At 42.8% G+C, this 19977-nt stretch overlaps 1 pseudogene; it reads left to right on the top strand.

Moving 5' to 3' along the window:
• The first annotated feature begins 9069 nt into the window (after positions 1–9069).
• Positions 9070–9188, top strand: LOC148501006 (5S ribosomal RNA; annotated as a pseudogene).
• The last annotated feature ends 10789 nt before the right edge of the window (positions 9189–19977 follow it).

Raw genomic sequence — 19977 nt, 5'->3', positions numbered from 1 at the left:
TTATTAATGTTATGAGAGAGGACATCATTTAAAATTGTATAGTTGCTTATATTAGTGACTGATATCTGAAATAAGGTTTTCCATTTTATCTTAAAATAACTAGTTGCACTTCTACCTAGTCCTAATTCTAATGACACCCTAATGGTGCTCTGCTATCATGCTAATGGTGTTTTTTTAACACAGTGCTCCAGCCAACAGTCCCATACCCTCTTCCGTCACTTTTTTGTGTGAAATGGCACCCAATGACAAGGGACAGACTTTTATATACAATTCAAAATATGAGAGATCAGCTGCAGTGAAGGTGATGTTTTGCCTTGTTTTGTGATCCAAACTTTGTGGGAAGACCCTAGCTGGGACTCAGAAGCATTCATATCCCCTAAATTAAGCTATGCTTGGTTTCCAAGAAACAGAACCGCTCATCTCTTCTAAACACATTAAGAAAACATCAAATTAGTTAGTAAAAACAGTTAGTATAACTTGTTAGATCATGTTTTGTGAAATGGAATTCTGTTAATTTCTTCACCCACTGTTTGATAGGCATTTCATGCCAATATGGTAATTGAGAAAATCAACATTTTTACTAGCTGCTAACTTCAACTGAAAAAAAATAACTAAATGATATAACTATAGTCTAAATCCAGTGAATATAAACATAATGTAATTGGCTACCATGGTACACATTCTAAAAATCTCGCTTATTGCAAGGCTGTCAGGATTTTACATCATCTTTAATATTTTACTGCTGCCCAAAGTTGTTGATGATGAACTATCTAATTAATGGTTTATCATGATTTAGAAAAGAGAAAAAAGGATTATGTGTGGAGGTCTTACAAGTGCCACCTAGTAAAATGATTATTGCTTTCATACAGGCTTCTCTGGTCTCACTGTTATCAAATTATTGCATCCAATAAGTCATAGTAACTTATTGGCACGTATGTAAAACATTAGCTATGTAACCATTTTTACTTATTTTCTTCAATTTTATTCCAAAATCATCTTTGCTGTTTTATCCATAGTTAATCAATGTCTCATTTTAATGCAGTCAAATGATTGTCTAATGAGATCTGCAGTGTAATATATATATATATATATATATATATATATATATACCAGTAAGAACAAACAGGCGTCACTCCCAGACTGCTGTGCAAAACGAGTGTATTGACAGATCAACGTTTCGGGGCCTTTCACCCCTTCATCAGGACATGTTGTCCTGATGAAGGGGTGAATGGCCCCGAAACGTCGATCTGTCAATACACTCGTTTTGCACAGCAGTCTGGGAGTGACGCCTGTTTGTTCTTACTGGAGTATGTATGGATCTCTGTTACCATAGAGGAAGGCACCCCAGCCAGTTATAGTTGGTGTCAGCTGCCAATAGAGTGCCGGTTCCTGTATATGAGCGATATATATATATAAAATAGAACTACCTATTAAGTATTCCTTATGAGAGAAGTAAACTCACTATGGTACAAAATTGCACTTTTTTTAATTTTAAACAGGCTTATACACTGATAATCCCCTTTTGTGTTACAATATACAAGTATTCATTACTATAACTACGATCATTAACACAACAGTATTACTACATATTACATTAAATTTGAGTTTCCACCAAAGTGAAGAGCTTTTAAGAATTAATATAGCTGCCACCTACTCCACAATCTCCTCCCCCACATATTCCTCATCAACCTCAACATTCACATGCAAACTGTGTTGTGTAACATAATATATAAACAATTTATTTTGTCATGTAATATATGTTATAGTTTATAAATTAACATTATAGCTTTGGGTCTTGTGCCATAAATAGTTCAAAATATGTGAATATGTGTATAAACTTTATGCTTTATTCACACAACATTTTTGGAATATGTATACAAATATTTCTACCTTATCTACAGTATTTCTAAGATATGACATTGTCATTATGTATTTGAATCTGAACCATAGAGATCTAAATATGTATAATACACAGTAATGTTTTTTTTTTAAAATAAATAAATGTAATATTGTAACGCAAATTTTATTACCATAATCTCATTACATATTATATGGATTATCATTGCTCATGTCTCATTCAATATTATAATTACATATTGTTACATTACATTTCTATTACAATGTATTTTATAATACCCTAACAAGTTTAGTGTGTTCTTAGAAAACTTATACCTAACAGGAATCATCAATCATCACTATTAATAATAAAATATGCCTTGTACTTTATACCACTTGAGGCATTGTTTATCAAGCACAGGTTTTATAAAATCAACAATGTTTAGCAGGTTAAAAGAGCAATTTATAAAAGGTATATATGTTCCAATCCAACATGCCCACTTTTGCATTTAATAAAATTGCTGCTGGAAAATTGTCAATTTAAAAAAAAATGCTTGATATATAATTCCCACACTTTCAGAATGTATAGTCCTAACTGCAATACATGTATACATTTTCTATATTCCTTCCTGTTTGAAATAATCTAAGTAAATGAAGGACATATGTGGTAAAGGTGTTTTTGATGACTTCAGCAGATGTAGTGGAGCTGACAAAGATACTGGGAGCACTCTTTAAGGGGCACTAATACTGAGGGTACTATGTAAGAGGCACTGAGTAATGGGCACTAATACTGAGGGCACTGCATAAGGGGTACTACTATAGAGGGCATTGCATAGGGGGCACTATTACTACAAGGGGTATTGCAAAAGGGTCACTACTAGAGTGGACATTACTAAGGGTCACTACTACTGTGGGCATTATGTATAAGGGGCACTACTATGGGCATTGTGTATAAGGGGCACCACTGTGTGTCGTAACCGGTATAAGGTACACTACTATGTGGTGTAATGTGAATTAGGCATTATGTACGGTGTAATGTGAATAAGACTGTGTTACTGTGTGCTCAAATTTGAATTGGGGATACTGTGTGACCACACACCCTTTTTTGTGAGACCATGCCCCTTTTTGCACCATGCGCACTGTCCCTTTGTAGAAAACTGGAAGGAAGGGCGCAAATGTAATTGTTTGCAGGAGGGCACCAGACACCCTAGCAGTTGCCTGTCAGGACTGCGACTATTTCAGTACATAAAGATAGACTGCTTTTGCCAAAGTTCCATTGTGGTCATTGGAGGAGCTATCCTGGTTTGCTGGCATGCTTCTCATTCAGGGGATAGAGTGTTAAAGTGATCATCTGTTTCCCAGGTGTGGTCAGGTTGTGGGATTGCTAGATTGCTCATTATTTCAAACCTGATTCCATTTGGGTCACATGTTCTGAAACTTCCTATGGATCACAGGCCTCTAGTATAAAGCCTGTAACTAACTGTGTCTCAGCGTCTGTGCAACATTGCTTTCATATCTGTGCTACCTATCCAGAGTTACTTGCATAAGTATAGTCAGTAGCTGCAACTTCATCCCCTTGACTGCTGTTTCCTCCCTTAGACAGTTTCATAGTGAGATCTAAAATTGCTAAACATTGCAATTCACAATACATACACATTATAATTAATGGATAATTGAGCATATAATATGTACCCAAGTGGATTGATGCATCTGTAATACCCGCAACTGCACACCCACTGTCCACATACATATACCCACTGCTCACATCTGCATGTCCACTTAAGCCCCAATCCAGGCCCCCTTGTCGTTGGCAGTTGCAGGCAATGCATAAGCACGAAAAAAGAAGCAGGTTCCAAACATGTGTAAATGTGCATTAAAATAAAAGCAACTTGTAGCAAAAAAAAATATAGAAATTGTTTCATCTTCTGACTCTGCATAAGGCCCACAGTGTGAAAGGAAAGCAAAACTTAAAGCTTGTTTTGTACTTTAGTCTTCCATCGCTCATCTCTACTGAAGATCTTTGACCTTACATTTTACACAAAAGTCACTTCAATAAGAATGTCCATGAGTTAGCTTTATTTTTGTGTTATGCTTTATAACAGGACAATTTGCCTTCCTTTCAATGTTTGGGTAACTGTGTATGTATTTTTGTGATATCTAAAGGAGACACATCCAATAAATAAAAATTCATCTTAGGAATATGTTACATTTTGGAATAAGCATTCAAACATTTGGACATTTTTCTGTCAATACAGATTTGGAACCTAAATGGTGATGCTAGTAAATTAAAAATAAGCAATCGAGTCATCAATGTATTTTTCATGTGTGAATTATACAGCACAACAGCAACACCTTGTAAAAAGTATTACTAAAAATAATATCCCAAAGTGCAAATGTTTCAGTTAGAAGTCAGCACTAAAATATTGCTCTACTACTGTATATTCCTCCACTGAGAATCACTCCACTGACATTTCTGCATGTGGCAGTTTTCTACCTTACATGTATGTAGGAGGAACAAAGGGTCATTTCAGAAACTAGAAAACTTTCACATGAATGAGATATTAAAATGAGCTTTAAATGGAGAAGGTTGCACTATCACAAGCCTGCCGGATGTCTCTTACCAGGTCTAATTTGCTCCATTACACTACATCTCTAATGTCTCTCCAGTTTGCTGCATTACACTGACCCTACAGTGTCTTTCCAGTTTGCTGCATTACACTGCCCCTACAGTGTCTCTCCAGTATGCTGCATTACACTGCCCCAACAGTGTCCCTCCAATTTGCTGCATTGCACTGCCTCTGCCAAGTCTCTGATTTGCTGCATTACACTGCCCCTGCCATGTCTCTCTGATTTGCTGCGTTACACTGCCCCTGCCATGTCTCTGATTTGCTGCATTGTACTGCCTCTGCCATGTCTCTCTGATTTGCTGCGTTACACTGCCCCTGCCATGTCGCTCTGATTTGCTGCGTTACACTGCCCCTGCCATGTCGCTCTGATTTGCTGCGTTACACTGCCCCTGCCATGTCTCTCTGATTTGCTGCGTTACACTGCCCTTGCCATGTCTCTGATATGCTGCGTTACACTGCCCCTGACATGTCTCTCTGATTTGCTGTGTTACACTGCCCCTGCCATGTCTCTGATTTGCTGTGTTACACTGCCCCTGCCATGTCTCTCTGATTTGCTGCGTTACACTGCCCCTGCCATGTCTCTGATTTGCTGCATTGCACTGCCTCTGCCATGTCTCTCTGATTTGCTGCATTACACTGCCCCTGCCATGTCTCTGATTTGCTGTGTTACACTGCCTCTGCCATGTCTCTCTGATTTGCTGCGATACACTGCCCCTGCCATGTCTCTGATTTGCTGCATTACACTGCCTCTGCCATGTCTCTCTGACTTGCTGCGTTAAACTGCCCCTGCCATGTCTCTCTGAATTGCTGTGTTACACTGCCCCTGCCATGTCTCTCTGATTTGCTGTGTTACACTGCCCCTGCCATGTCTCTGATTTGCTGCATTACACTGCCCCTGCCATGTCTCTATGATTTGCTGCGTTACACTGCCCCTGCCATGTCTCTCTGATTTGCTGCGTTACACTGCCCCTGCCATGTCTCTGATTTGCTGCATTGTACTGCCTCTGCCATGTCTCTCTGATTTGCTGCGTTACACTGCCCCTGCCATGTCTCTGATTTGCTGCGTTACACTGCCCCTGCCATGTCTCTCTGATTTCCTGCGTTACACTGCCCCTGCCATGTCTCTCTGATTTGCTGCGTTACACTGCCCCTGCCATGTCACTGATTGGCTGCGTTACACTGCCCCTGCCATGTCTCTCTGATTTGCAGCGTTACACTGCCCCTGCCATGTCTCTCTGATTTGCTGCATTGCACTGCCTCTGCCATGTCTCTCTAATTTGCTGCGTTACACTGCCCCTGCCATGTCTCTTATTTGCTGTGTTACACTGCCTCTGCTATGTCTCTCTGATTTGCTGCGTTACACTGCCCCTGCCATGTCTCTGATTTGCTGCATTACACTGCCTCTGCCATGTCTCTCTGATTTGCTGCGTTACACTGCCCCTGCCATGTCTCTCTGATTTGCTGTGTTACACTGCCCCTGCCATGTCTCTCTGATTTGCTGTGTTACACTGCCCCTGCCATGTCTCTCTGATTTGCTGTGTTACACTGCCCCTGCCATGTCTCTGAATTGCTGCGTTACACTGCCCCTGCCATGTCTCTCTGATTTGCTGCGTTACACTGCCCCTGCCATGTCTCTCTGATTTGCTGCGTTACACTGCCCCTGCCATGTCTCTGATTTGCTGCATTGTACTGCCTCTGCCATGTCTCTCTGATTTGCTGCGTTACACTGCCCCTGCCATGTCTCTGATTTGCTGCGTTACACTGCCCCTGCCATGTCTCTCTGATTTGCTGCGTTACACTGCCCCTGCCATGTATCTCTGATTTGCTGCGTTACACTGCCCCTGCCATGTCTCTGATTTGCTGCATTGTACTGCCTCTGCCATGTCTCTCTGATTTGCTGCGTTACACTGCCCCTGCCATGTCTCTCTGATTTGCTGCGTTACACTGCCCCTGCCATGTCTCTGATTTGCTGTGTTACACTGCCTCTGCCATGTCTCTCTGATTTGCTGCGTTACACTGCCCCTGCCATGTCTCTGATTTGCTGCATTACACTGCCTCTGCCATCTCTCTCTGATTTGCTGCGTTACACTGCCCCTGCCATGTCTCTCTGATTTGCTGTGTTACACTGCCCCTGCCATGTCTCTCTGATTTGCTGTGTTACACTGCCCCTGCCATGTCTCTGATTTGCTGCGCTACACTGCCCCTGCCATGTCTCTATGATTTGCTGCGTTACACTGCCCCTGCCATGTCTCTCTGATTCGCTGCGTTACACTGCCCCTGCCATGTCTCTGATTTGCTGCATTGTACTGCCTCTGCCATGTCTCTCTGATTGCTGTGTTACACTGCCCCTGCCATGTCTCTGATTTGCTGCATTACACTGCCTCTGCCATGTCTCTCTGATTTGCTGCATTACACTGCCCCTGCCATGTCTCTATGATTTGCTGCGTTACACTGCCTCTGCCATGTCTCTCTGATTTGCTGCGTTACACTGCCCCTGCCATGTCTCTGAGTTGCTGCATTACACTGCCCCTGCCATGTCTCTCTGATTTGCTGCGTTACACTGCCCCTGCCAAGTCTCTCTGATTTGCTGCGTTACACTGCCCCTGCCATGTCTCTGATTTGCTGCGTTACACTGCCCCTGCCATGTCTCTCTGATTTGCTGCGTTACACTGCCCCTGCCATGTCTCTGATTTGCTGCATTGCACTGCCTCTGCCATGTCTCTCTGATTTGCTGCGTTACACTGCCCCTGCCATGTCTCTGATTTGCTGTGTTACACTGCCTCTGCCATGTCTCTCTGATTTGCTGCATTACACTGCCCCTGCCATGTCTCTGATTTGCTGCATTACACTGCCTCTGCCATGTCTCTCTGATTTGCTGCGTTACACTGCCCCTGCCATGTCTCTCTGATTTGCTGTGTTACACTGCCCCTGCCATGTCTCTCTGATTTGCTTTGTTACACTGCCCCTGCCATGTCTCTGATTTGCTGTGTTACACTGCCTCTGCCATGTCTCTATGATTTGCTGCGTTACACTGCCCCTGCCATGTCTCTCTGATTTGCTGCGTTACACTGCCCCTGCCATGTCTCTGATTTGCTGCGTTACACTGCCCCTGCCATGTCTCTCTGATTTGCTGAATTTCACTGCCCCTGCCATGTCTCTCAAATTTGCTCTATTACACTGTCCATGAAGTGTCACTCCAACTTGCAACAATATACATTACCACTGCTGTCTCCTCAACTCACTGCATCATATATTATCCTATACAGATAAGAGGGAGGGTTCCACACAGAACCTTAGTAAATTATCTAATTGTTTGCTTCTTATAAACCAACCATCCTACATTTGGATACAAAATATGTCATTGAGTGTTGTTGGTGGTGCTTCCAATGCCCAGTTTAATGCATACGTTTAAACAAGAAGGAAGAAAAGTAGGGCTTGTTGCAGGGGCATTCTTTATGAATATTCATGTATTAAAATGTAACCTTTATTATGTCTAAGTAACATTAAAGGTACCCATATACAGTAGTTGATGCCACAAGTGTTATATGTTAATCACCTGTAGCAAGGAAAAGAGAAGAAAATATATTTTTTAATTTTATAACATGGATAAATCTCCTGGCAAAATATTATAATATTATTAAATCAACATTCCACAAAGTTGGATTCACCAAATTTTAATTGAGGATTGACAATTCACAGATATGGGAAGGATTTCTGGACTGCTCACCCTGTAATGTATATATATATATATATATATATATATATATATTGGAAGGTGCTACCTGGTGAGACTAATTGCACGCACAGAATCAGTCAAATCTCAGGTGCACAACTCCAAATTGTTAATAATATATAAATGCAATACAATTTTGCAGTCAATAGAGGTTTTTAGCATAATCTTGGCCAAGGTTATGGGCCTAGCCACCAGATAACCTCTGTAGGATAGGTCCCTAACATACTGCGATTCAAATCTAGAGCGCAGGACACCCTCACCTAGCCCAGCTAAGCCGACTCAGGGCACCACCATAGTAAGAAAAGTGCAGTGTGAAAGAGATTTTTAGGAGCAGCTACTGCTGCATATGAAGAATGAAAATAAAAAGTGAGGTACATTTATAATAAACAAACAGTGAAGGGTTTAAATGTGTTATATTCACAGATATATCAGTTACCCAATTATATGATGTATATATCAATGCTCTGCCATGTGCATTTAAATCCCAGATATCCTTTTTTAACCTACAGCACCTGGTGTGATTTTGGTGGATTGAAAAAAATAACATCACAGAGAATGAAAAGTTTTCTATGATTACCAATTGTGAATGATGCAATATATGTCGAAATAATATAATCTTTTGGCATGTCGCCGATGATCGTTGGTGACATTCATTCCGCTATATACTGTAAGGATACACATATGAAATGTATGATTTAGTAACAGCAAAACACATCACTCTTACGTGTAACATTTAAGTATATTTATGCATAACTTTTTGTGAAACGTCATAATTTTAGTAATAAATGGACTACTCAATGTAGCAGTCCTACATTTAACAATTTTTGCTCTGACCCTGTGCTGGTGCAAACACCATTCCCATAAATTACCCACACCTACAGCCATACATTACGTGATTTGCCCAAACTCATCTGATCTTGGAAGCTAAACAGTAATAGGCCTGGTTAGTACTTGGGTGGGAGACAACCTGGGAATACCAGGTGCTGTAGGTTAAAAAAGGATAACTGGGATTTAAATGCACATGGCAGAGCATTGATATATACATCATATAATTGGGTAACTGATATATCTGTGAATTGTCAATCCTTCATATATTATCCTGAAAATTGCATACAGCCTTAACTGTGCCTCTTACCCACAATGCCAGCACTTTTCACAGTTCAGCAAGTGCTCAGTAAATGCTCCTGCATTACTGCTCAAGTGCTTTACCATCTTCCACGTTACTCTCAAGTTACAGATTGCTAGTATACTGCTCATTCTATTTCCCACACCTGGCTCACTCTGGGCCTGATTCAGAGGTGGATGAAAATCCTGTCACAGCTGTGACCTGGTACATTATGCTAATTATGCAGCCACTGTAATGTGTACAGAATCCACCGCTTGCATACCATTGATGCACATCAAACTTCTGAGCCACCCTATGGCTGCTTAGAATGGGAAGAATAGGATAGGAAGTAAGCCACTGGGGCCAGTGAAGCCACGTACAATGACATAATTGTTGGCTGCGACTCCTGTTACCTCCCAAAAGTGCACACTGATTATTAATCACGCTGCCTCAGAAGGCCATACCCTGGTATCTTTACACTTCTTGGTAAGAGTGGTGATGGGCGCCGCAACACCCGGGGTGGTAATAGGAGCAGACATTGAAGCAGGTTTAAAAGTAAATGTGGAGTTTTTAATGAGTGGCTAAACAGACATGAATGTGGTAAAACAGAAAGTCCGGGGATAGCACGAGAGTGCACTTGGGAGCTGTAGTGAGGCAAATAGGAAAAAGTCCAGTTAGTGACAGGCAATGGAAAATGTCCAGGTAGTGACTGGTTAATAGAAAATGTCCAGGTACTGGCAGACAAGGGGAAGTGTTCAGGTGGCGACTGATTAATGAAGACTGCAGACTGAGAAGTGTCAGTGGAGGCAAGGTGCAGGGTGAACAGCAGGACTCAGGCAAGGGGAAGGTAATGGAGGATGCAGGGTAGTCCAGTGGGGTTGGAGCAGACAAGCAGGCAGGCAGGTAGCATTTCACAGGTAACAGGTGGTGAGCACAGGTAACTCTTAGCTATGCTGAGAAACAAGTTGCACTGGCAATGAAGTGAGGCTCTGAACCTCCCTAAATACCAAGTGCTGTGCCGTGACTGGCCAGAGAGAGCATGTGACAAACCAGGATTGGGCGAGCAAATCACATGGCCAGAGGCAAGATGGCGGCACCCATGCGAAACAGAACGGAAGCACCGCCAGGCCTCACCAGCCCAATGTGACAGCATGCCCACGCAGAGCCATGCACAATGCCCCTCGCCATACACCAGCACCACTGCCAGACGCCCCCGCCACAGTGACCTCACAGGTAATACCCGTCGACCACCATGCCGAGAAACCCTGGTCGTGACAGTGAGTAGTTCCTGATGAACTGCCGATAGAAGTTATAGAAGCCCAGGAAGCATTGCATCTTCTTTAACCTCACTGGGCGAGACCAATTGACAATGGCGGAAAGCAAATATTGTTGAAGGCCGTATTCTACTCGTTCCCAGCTTGGATGCTGATTAGGTTATGGGCCTCGCAAATATCCAACTTGGAAATATTTTTGCACCTTTAATATGGTCAAAGAGTGCTGAGATCAGGGGTAGTAGGTACCGATCCTTGATGGTAATGGCATTCAGACCCCGGTAATTGATACACGGTCTTAGACCTCCATTCCTCTTTTTTTTATAAATTCTTTATTTACATTTTTCATATCAAAACAACTTGAAAGTTTCAGCAAAAATATTTTGACAACACAGTCATATAAAGCCCAATACAAAAACAATCACAATATATAATATAATATCTTGTATTAGAAAAATAATGGCAGAATGAAATAGTAAAAAATATAAAGATCATCAAGTAGGGATACTTCAGGAGGATAAACGGCCTGTATCTCGCGGAATGAAACCTTTATACGAGGGGGAGTTTAAAATCTAGCCAGCTAAACCACCATGCAGTGAAATCAGGTTGTCTCTCCAGGACCGTATGAAATACATCATCCGTGTACATATAGAAATCTAACCTGCGACACCAGTCCCAGACAGTAGGTGGTTGGGGGGATCGCCAATGGAGCAAAACTACTGCTCTGGCTGCATTGTTCATATGTTTTAGGAGAGACTTATATCTAGATAGAGGGATGGTTGTATGAGATAGTAACCAAAAATCGGGGTTTGTAGGAGCCGGATAACCAAGAATCTCTGATACCGAGGCTATAACTCCAGTCCAAAATGGTGTAATCAATGGGCAATCCCACCAAATATGGAACATTGTACCTTTTTCTGTTCCGCACCTCCAGCAGAGAGGTGACACACCAGGAGAATACTTCTGGATAATAGCTGGGCAGCGATACCACCTCGTTAGAACCTTGAATTGAGTTTCTATGACCTCCAGACTAGCATATTGACATACCTTATTCCAAGTAATCTGAATATCTTTAGTTGCCATATCCTTATATAGAAGAGATTACATGTTGAGGAGTGGCATCGCTCGTGCAGATTCATTCAAAAGAAGTTAATGATCTCCCTAAATTATCCATTTCACCAGAGAGAAAGCAAAATGGTGTGTTTGTAGTTAAAACCAGTGGTCTTGCCTAGATAAGCCAGCTTCCTTGGACAATGCGTCAAAGGACTTGAAAATACCTCCAGAAACCCAACCACCTAGTCTACTTAAACCAGAAGCAGACCATTTAGATGAAATATATCTCAATACACCAGGGCTAAAAAGAGGATTGTATATTATAGGGGTAAGGGGGGACACCACCAAGGACACATCAGTCTTTAACCCTAGCTTTCTCCATAATGTCAGAGTAGGTCCTACAGTTGGGTGATCTGTACACGACAGTGTGGAGCACCACGGAGCAATATTCAAATGTAGGTTGGTAGAGGCGAATTCTATAGCAACCCACTGCTTCTCCCAGGAATTCTGATACCAATCTACAACTCTATGAAGGATAGTAGCCTGGTGGTAAGCTGAAATCATGGGGAGCTTTCTACCCCCTTGTAATTTGTGCATGAACAAGACCTGATGTTCAAATCTTGGCTTCCGGCCACTCCACACAAAATCCCGAATAACATTGTGAACTATTGATAGATATCGAGCAGGAAGTCTAATAGGTACCGTTTGAAATAAATATAGTAATCTAGGAAGTATATTCATCTTCACTACATTTATTTTACCTAACCAGGAGAGTTTCTGCATATGCCATTGTGAAATATCTGAGCGGATCTTCTTCAAAAGGGGGACATGGTTCAAAGTACATAATCCAGATAAATTGTGGGGTATCCATATGCCTAGATATTTCAGGTGGTCGGGATGCCATCTGAAAGGGAATGAGGCCTGGAGTGTCGAAACAGTTTCAACAGAGGTGTTAATATTCAGGCCCATGGACTTAGTGTAGTTAATTTTAGAATTTGAGAGTCGGCTAAAGCGGTCAAATTCCATCATTAGATTTGGCAGAGATGTAACCAGATTCATTATGAATGCTAACAAATCTGCAAAAAGAGCCAAATGGTATTCCTGAGACCCCACTATTAAACCAGTTATATTTGGATTAGCTCTAATCGCCCTCGCTAAAGCCTCCATGCAGAGCATAAAAATTAAGGGCAAGTGAGAGCATCCCTGTCTTGTGCCATTAGTGATGTGTATAGCATGAGAAGAACCCCATTAACCCTCATCTATGCCGAGGGTTCCAGATACAATGAGAGAATTTTGTGGAGGAAAGTATCCCCCAGGCCCAATTTCTTTAATACTGCTGACATGAAGCCCCAGTCCACCCGATCAAAGGCCTTCTCTGCGTCTGTGGAAAGAAGCATCAGAGAAACACCACTGATTGTCGCATAAGTTATCAAGTCTAAAACCTTAGTGGTGTTATCTTTAGCCTCCCTCCCCGTGACAAAGCCGACCTTATCGGAATGGATTAGGGCCCTCATTCAGAGCCGTACGCTCTGAGCAGAGTGCACGCTCTGAATGAGGGCCGGCCTCCATGAAAATGGAGCGTCCTCCTGGACGCTCGTATAGCTGTGGGTCACCACCCACAGGCTATACGAGCGTGCATTTTGATGGCCGCGATGGTCGTGACCATCGCGACCATCGAAACTGCGAGCCGGAGCCTGCGGTTGAGGTTTTCAACCGCAAGCTCCGGAGTGATTTGGCTCTATCAGAGCCAAAATCACTCCCACTGACATCACTAGTGATGTCAGTGGGCCGGCTTCTGACGGTAGGCGTTCCCTTGGGAACGCCCCCGTCAGGGAGGCACGCCCCCGGCACGCCTACTAAAGGGGGCGTGCTGTCAATCAACATCGACAGCACGCCCCCTTTGATCAGACACAACAAGCGAAGGACTTTCCTTCGCTCGTCGCGTCTGGCGCATGCGCACGACAGAGCTCCCTCCGTCATGCGCATGCTCAGTCCAGAACATCGACCCACTTGCGAGCGGACAGCCGCTCGCGAGTGGGTCTGAATCAGGCCCTATATTTGGTAACCACTGTTTAAGGCGGTTGGCTATAAGTTTTGCATGTAATTTAATATCCACATTGAGGAGAGAGATAGGTCTATAACTTTCAGGTAGGCACGGGTCTTTACCTTCTTTAGGTATAACTGATATATGGGCACTCAGGGACTGGGTAGAAAAAGGTGTTAGCTCTGAGGCTGCATTACAGGCCCATAGAAAATGGGAGCAGCCTATCCTGAAAAGCCTTGTAATATGTGATGGGAAACCCATCTTGTCCTGGGCTTTTCCCATTGGGTGTTGTTTTTAGGGCCACAGATAGCTCAAGTTCTGTGAAAGGTAGATCCAGAGCCTGAACCATGTCCCCTAGAAGGGTGGGGAACTTTATATAATCTAAATACATCTGAACCTCTGACTCATGTCGCAAGGTCTCAGAATCCGAGTGGGTCCGAGTCAGATTATAAAGGCTGGAGTAATAAACCTGAAATATTTTTGTAATCTCTGAGTCACAGGAACAAAGAGCATCCAAATACTTTTTTAGTTTCTGTATATAGATCTGAGACCTCTGTGCCTGGAGGGCCCTTGCCAGCATCTTCCCAGGCTTGTTCCCCCACTGATAATATTTTTGTCTACAGCATCTAAACGCTTTCCTGACTCTTTCTAACAACAGTGTTAAGTGCCTTCCTCGCTTTTTGCAATTCCACATATACATCTGGGGTCAATGCAGTTTTATGGGTCTGTTCCAAAGTTCTGATGTTAGACAGCAGCATATTTCTACATTCAACTTTCTGTCTTTTTAAGAAAAGAGCCCAATTGAATACACTTCCCCCTAATGAAACATTTATGGGCCTCCCATATTACCACTGGCGAAACATCATCAGTCACGTTGGATGATATGTATTGATCAATAGCTTCCAATAACTGTGTTCTACAGTTAACATTGCTAAGGAGCTGCTTACTAAACATCCAACGCCAGTGACAAGGTGGAGGGTGGAGCAATTGCAATGACAGAGTAATGGGGGCATGATCTGAGTCAGTGATCTGGCCTATAACAGCATAGACCAATAGCTTAAGATGAGAGTGATGGACAAAAGTAGTCGATATGGTAGTATGACCTATGAGGGGGAGAGTAAAATGTAAAATCCCTCTCAGCTGGATGAAGTAACCTCCGGGAATCCACTAGCTGGAACTCATGAAGAATTGCTTTAAAATTACGAACCTCTTTGAGGGATGATCTAGGTGCCCCAGAAGAAGAATCTAAATGGGGATCTAATACCCAGTTTAAGTCACCCCCGATAACCAAAACACCTTGAAATGGGTCTCAATGGTTTCTAAGAACTGTTGCAGAAAATGCAATTGCCCCAGATTTGGGAAATAGAAATTCACAAAAGTGTACTGCTGCCCAGCTATTGTAGTTTTAAGAAGTAGTCCTCTACCATTCCCTATAGGATCCTCCTGGACTTCGAACAACCTCAATTTTTTTTAAAACAAAATTGTGACCCCCCCTAGCCTTGGCATAAGAGTAATGATTAAAGCATCCAGAAGGAAAGTGGTGCGATGACAGTTTAGGGGCAGCATCCCTCCTAAAATGTGTCTCATGCAAGAAAACCACATCCACTCTGTCTACATGGAGCAAATGGAGAAGATGGGACCTTTTTTCCAGGATATTAAGGCCCTTGACATTATTGTTATATATATTTAACATCACCATTTACAAGGAAAGGTAATCATACCTGCTGATATAGTGACCATATTAAGGCTCAAACCATGACCGCCCCTAGCCAAAATTCTATCAACAGCGTGCAAAGGAGGAAGAAGGAAGATGAAAGAAAAGAAACATGAGGAAAAGAGAAAAGACAAACAAAGGAACAAATACATAAAATACAACAACATAAAAAAACAGAAAGCTCAGAGTACTGAGCATAATCAGCATATATCGAACACAAATATTTAAGCTAAATGAGATCTCTGCCTTAGAAGCCGTGACAGGCCCAAAAGGGGTCACAGTCAACATATATATAGAAGAGCAGGAGCAACTAAAGGGTAATAGTGCACCTAAATATAAAACACATTTCAAATAAATGTTATAGCCTAAATTAAATGCATTTAACTAAAATATACATATATGTAAATATTACCTGTGAGGATATCATACCAATCGGGTTTACAAAATTGGAAATAATCATAAACAAACCGAGGCTGACCTCAGCTTAACTGCAACATGAATATCAAAGAAAACAGCAAAGCTAAACCACAACAATAATAAATGTACCACCACAAAGAGCAGATCAATTGGCATATAGCAGACATGGAGGCCAAGTTCAGGTTACCGCCGTAGCATCAGCATCAGGTGTGTGACATGTTCTATGTCTAGAATTGTTGACCTTCTGCCAGACCTCTGCTCTAGCACTGGGAGGAATGGACATCATCGGGGATTCTAACCAGTTTGGCAAGGATATTGCTGGTAAAACCAATGCAGTGCAGAACTGTGGCACATCCTCATAGTCCCTGAGTATACATAAGGCACCTTCATGCACAACCTGAACACTGAAGGGAAATCCCCATCTAAACCTGATGTTCCATTTCCTCAGTTCATCCAAAAGAGGTCAAAGCAGATGTCTCTGTTGTAGAGTGTGCCAGGATAAGTCCTGAAAGATCTGAATCAAATGGCCATCTAACTCTATCTTCTCAGACAGATGAGCCTTTTAAAGAATCTCCTCTTTGATCACATAATGATGAAGGTGGCATATAATATCCCTTGGCTTTTCCGAGGGCAAACCTCTAGGATGTAGTGCCCGATGAGCTTGGTTGAACTTAATTTGGGAATCTGAGGCTGCCATCAGTAACTCATTAAAGAGCTTGGTCAGGACATCAGTCAGACCCTGTTGAGGGATATCTTCCAGGACACCTCTAATTTGAAGATTATTCCTGCACCCCTATTATCAATATCATCCAGCCAGTGTTGCATATCTATCAATAATCTGGATTGCTGGTGATAGGCAGCATTTAAGTCCACAAATTTAGTATCCACCTCCTCTTTATGGCTTTCCAGCATCTCAACATGGTCTGCCACTTGTGTAAGATCTGTTTGGAGTGTTGCACAGTGGGTCTTCACAGTGTCCTGGAGACGTTGTTCCATAAGTTGTAGGTCATATTGGATATCTTGTTGCGTCAGCAAGGAACGTAAATTTAACAGGATCTCACTGGTGTCAGAACCTACATTTTGTGATGGAGATAGCCTGGGCGAGTGCAAATCAGGCATTGCCCCACCCTAAGAACTACCCAAGGCCATAGATGGTGACTTCTGGTTAGCAGATTCAGGTGTAGAAGTTGATGTAACCCCAAATAGAGTGTTAAAAGCCAAAGTCTGGGATGATTCAGCTGGTGTGGCAGAGGTCTTCTTAGCAATAGAGCGTCTCCCCATGAGATGAGGAACGTGATGGAATCCCACAGGAATTCATATGTATAGGCTCGTGAAAGGATAGGTATCACATGCCAGGTTCCCCTCAACACATTGTGTTCATGGCCCAGCAGGCATTTTCAGGTCCAGAGATCTAGGACATGGTCAGGGGATGGTCTCCATTACGAAGTAATTCATTACATATGATAATGAAAGTCAGCTCTAAGGTTTTTAATATGTCCCACAATTACAGACAAAATCCACAAGAGGGCACTCAAATTACAAAAATAAGTACTGTTAGGACTCTGACAGCCTGAAGAGCAGTGAACAAATTAAAGATTTCTCCAGAGATCTGCACCTCCAGACCAAGTACACAGGAGCAGGAATACTGCAAGCAGCTGCAAGGTAAATGCAGGGTCTTCAGTCCTGAGTGACTCCAGTCAGCTGGGGAGCCAGGGATTACAGAAAAAGGTGCCTGGGTGTCAGCAAAAATCCAGGTCCCAGCTCCAATGAGGACAGTAGGCCTCAATCTTTAGGGAGGCAGGAAGCTTCTCCAAGCTCTGTAATCACTACTGCCTGCTATGTGCCTGATGAGAAACTCAGGTATGGCACTGGCAAGATCTCAGGGGCCAGGCAAGGGAAGAATGTAGAGAATATAATTCAGAAAGGCCAGGAGCCCTGATACCATGCATCCTCATCAAATGGCTGCCAGGCCACGCCTCCCCTCCATTCCTCTTTTTAATGAAGAAGAGACCAACTCCTGCGGTTGACCTCTCTAATGAATCCTCAATCAAGGTTCTTCCTGATGTATTTGGACACTACCTAGGTCTCTGGAAGTGAGAGAGGGAACACTGTTCCATGAGGCAGCATTTTCCCTGGTAGCAGGTCAATAGAATAGTCACTCTCCCGATGCGCAGGTAGTGTCTCAGTTTCTTTCTTACTGAGCACATCCCTGAAGGATCGATATAGAGCTGGCAGAGGATCATCAGGTGAAAAAAATTAACTATGAATGATTTTAAGGGATCTAATCATGGGTAAGCACCTCTGATGGCACTGCGACCCCCATGCCAGTACTTGGGGTTTGCTACAATATAATGTGGGGGCATTTTTGCATAACCATGGGAGACCCAGGATGATTAGACTTTCAGCTGATGGGAGTATATAGAAGGAAAATTAACTTCCTATGAAGAATGCCTACTTGCATGGTGATTTTTGCATTCCAAGAGTGGAAGTATCCGCAAGTTTATTCCCGTCCACTCCAATTATGCAAAGTGAAGACTGCAGTGGAACACTAGGAATTCCTAACTCTTGGACTTTCTGGGCTGTACTGAATTTGCCATCAGTGCTAGAATCCAAGAAGTCCCTGAGGGTACCCAATGACTTCTCGAGTAGCAGAGTCAAATCAATTGAGAACAGGTTAGAAACATTTTCTTTTGGGGTGTGCTGAAATGCCTCTAATTTGACCACCCCTCAGTCAGTTAGGCCCTCTTGTTTCCCGGGCATTTTGGACATTCAGTAAGGAGGTGAATTGACTTGCTACAATACAGGCACAACTTGTTCTTGAACCTCCTTTCCCTTTCCATGGCAGGAAGATATGACTTTCTGATCTGCATGGACTCTTTAGGAGGATCATTAGGAGCCATTAAATGAGGAGCGAGTTTGAAGCTGAAGCAATGAGAATGATCCCTCTCTTGTCCTCTTTCTCTATGGAAAAGTTCTACCCAGATGCACAGAGATATTAGGTCATCCACATATGTTAGCAGTTCTCTGGTTGCCAATACATCCTTAATTTGCTCTAAAAGTCCTTGTATAAATGCAGCAACCAGGGTATCGTTGTTCCACCCAAACTCGGAGGCAAGGGTTCAGAACTGCATACTGTCCAGCTTTCAGACTGCCTTGCTTCAGTTACAGAATACCCAATGCTGCAGAGTTTACTCATCCAGGTTCATCAAAGACTTCATGGAAAGCTACTATGAAATCAGTGCTGTTATTGACCAGAGAGTAGTTTCTCTCCCACAATTGGAAAGCAGATGCTATGGCCTATCCAGAAAGAAGTGAGATTACATAAGCCACCTTTGTCCTCTCAGAGGGGAAATTTGCAGCCTGGACCTTGAATTGAACACTAAATCAGAAATCCCCAATAGCCTTTAGGATGCCCATGAAAGTGGTACAGAAGCACCTGCAGCTTGAGCGGCCACCACAAGAGGTGGTGCTGGTTGTACCCGATGTGGCTGGGTGGTACTGACTCACTGCATGAGTGTCTGTAGTTACTGCATAATCTGGTCCTGGTCTTGTTTCTTGAATATGGTGAGGTGGTTCTCCAGCAGATCTCATGGCAAAATATTACCAGCGCTATTCACCAAGGACCCCCGCAAGGAGGTTTGAACTTAGCTGCTTCAAACACACAGGTCATGGTTCTTTGACTTGGTTTCGTAAAACAGGTGCCAGTGTACACTGGAACATAGCAGGGTACATCATAAGGCATACAAGCATAGTCAACAAGCCGAGTCAGAACCACATGGACAAAGCGGTACAGGGATGAGTTGGAAACAGGTCCGTATTGTAGCCAAGGTCAGGAATGCATGGTAACAATCAAATGTAATGGAGATGCAGGAGTAAGATTTGGCAGCCTATAATCTGGCAGGGAAGTACTCCCAGGGGTTTCCTTTTATAGGACATTCAATTGAGATTAAATTTTGACACATCTGGCCCTTTATATCCTACAAAGAGCAGCATGCACGTCCCTATGGGATCTGCTTGTGCAGTCTAAGTGCCATATTCAATTAGCGCTGAAAAGTCTGAATCCGCGAAAAAGTATCTCAGGTGATGTCATTTCACCAGGTGGAAACTTTTCGCCCTGTTCAATTGCAAAGACTTTTCCCCTATGCGGAAAGTCAATGCAATGTAATAGGCGGATAAG

The sequence above is a fragment of the Taudactylus pleione genome, unplaced genomic scaffold (genome assembly GCF_031769625.1).
Source record: "Taudactylus pleione unplaced genomic scaffold, aTauple2 ptg000536l, whole genome shotgun sequence".
Taxonomy (NCBI): domain Eukaryota; kingdom Metazoa; phylum Chordata; class Amphibia; order Anura; family Myobatrachidae; genus Taudactylus; species Taudactylus pleione.
The sequence above is the reverse complement of the archived record's forward strand: the minus strand, read 5'-3'. Positions and strand labels throughout refer to the sequence as shown.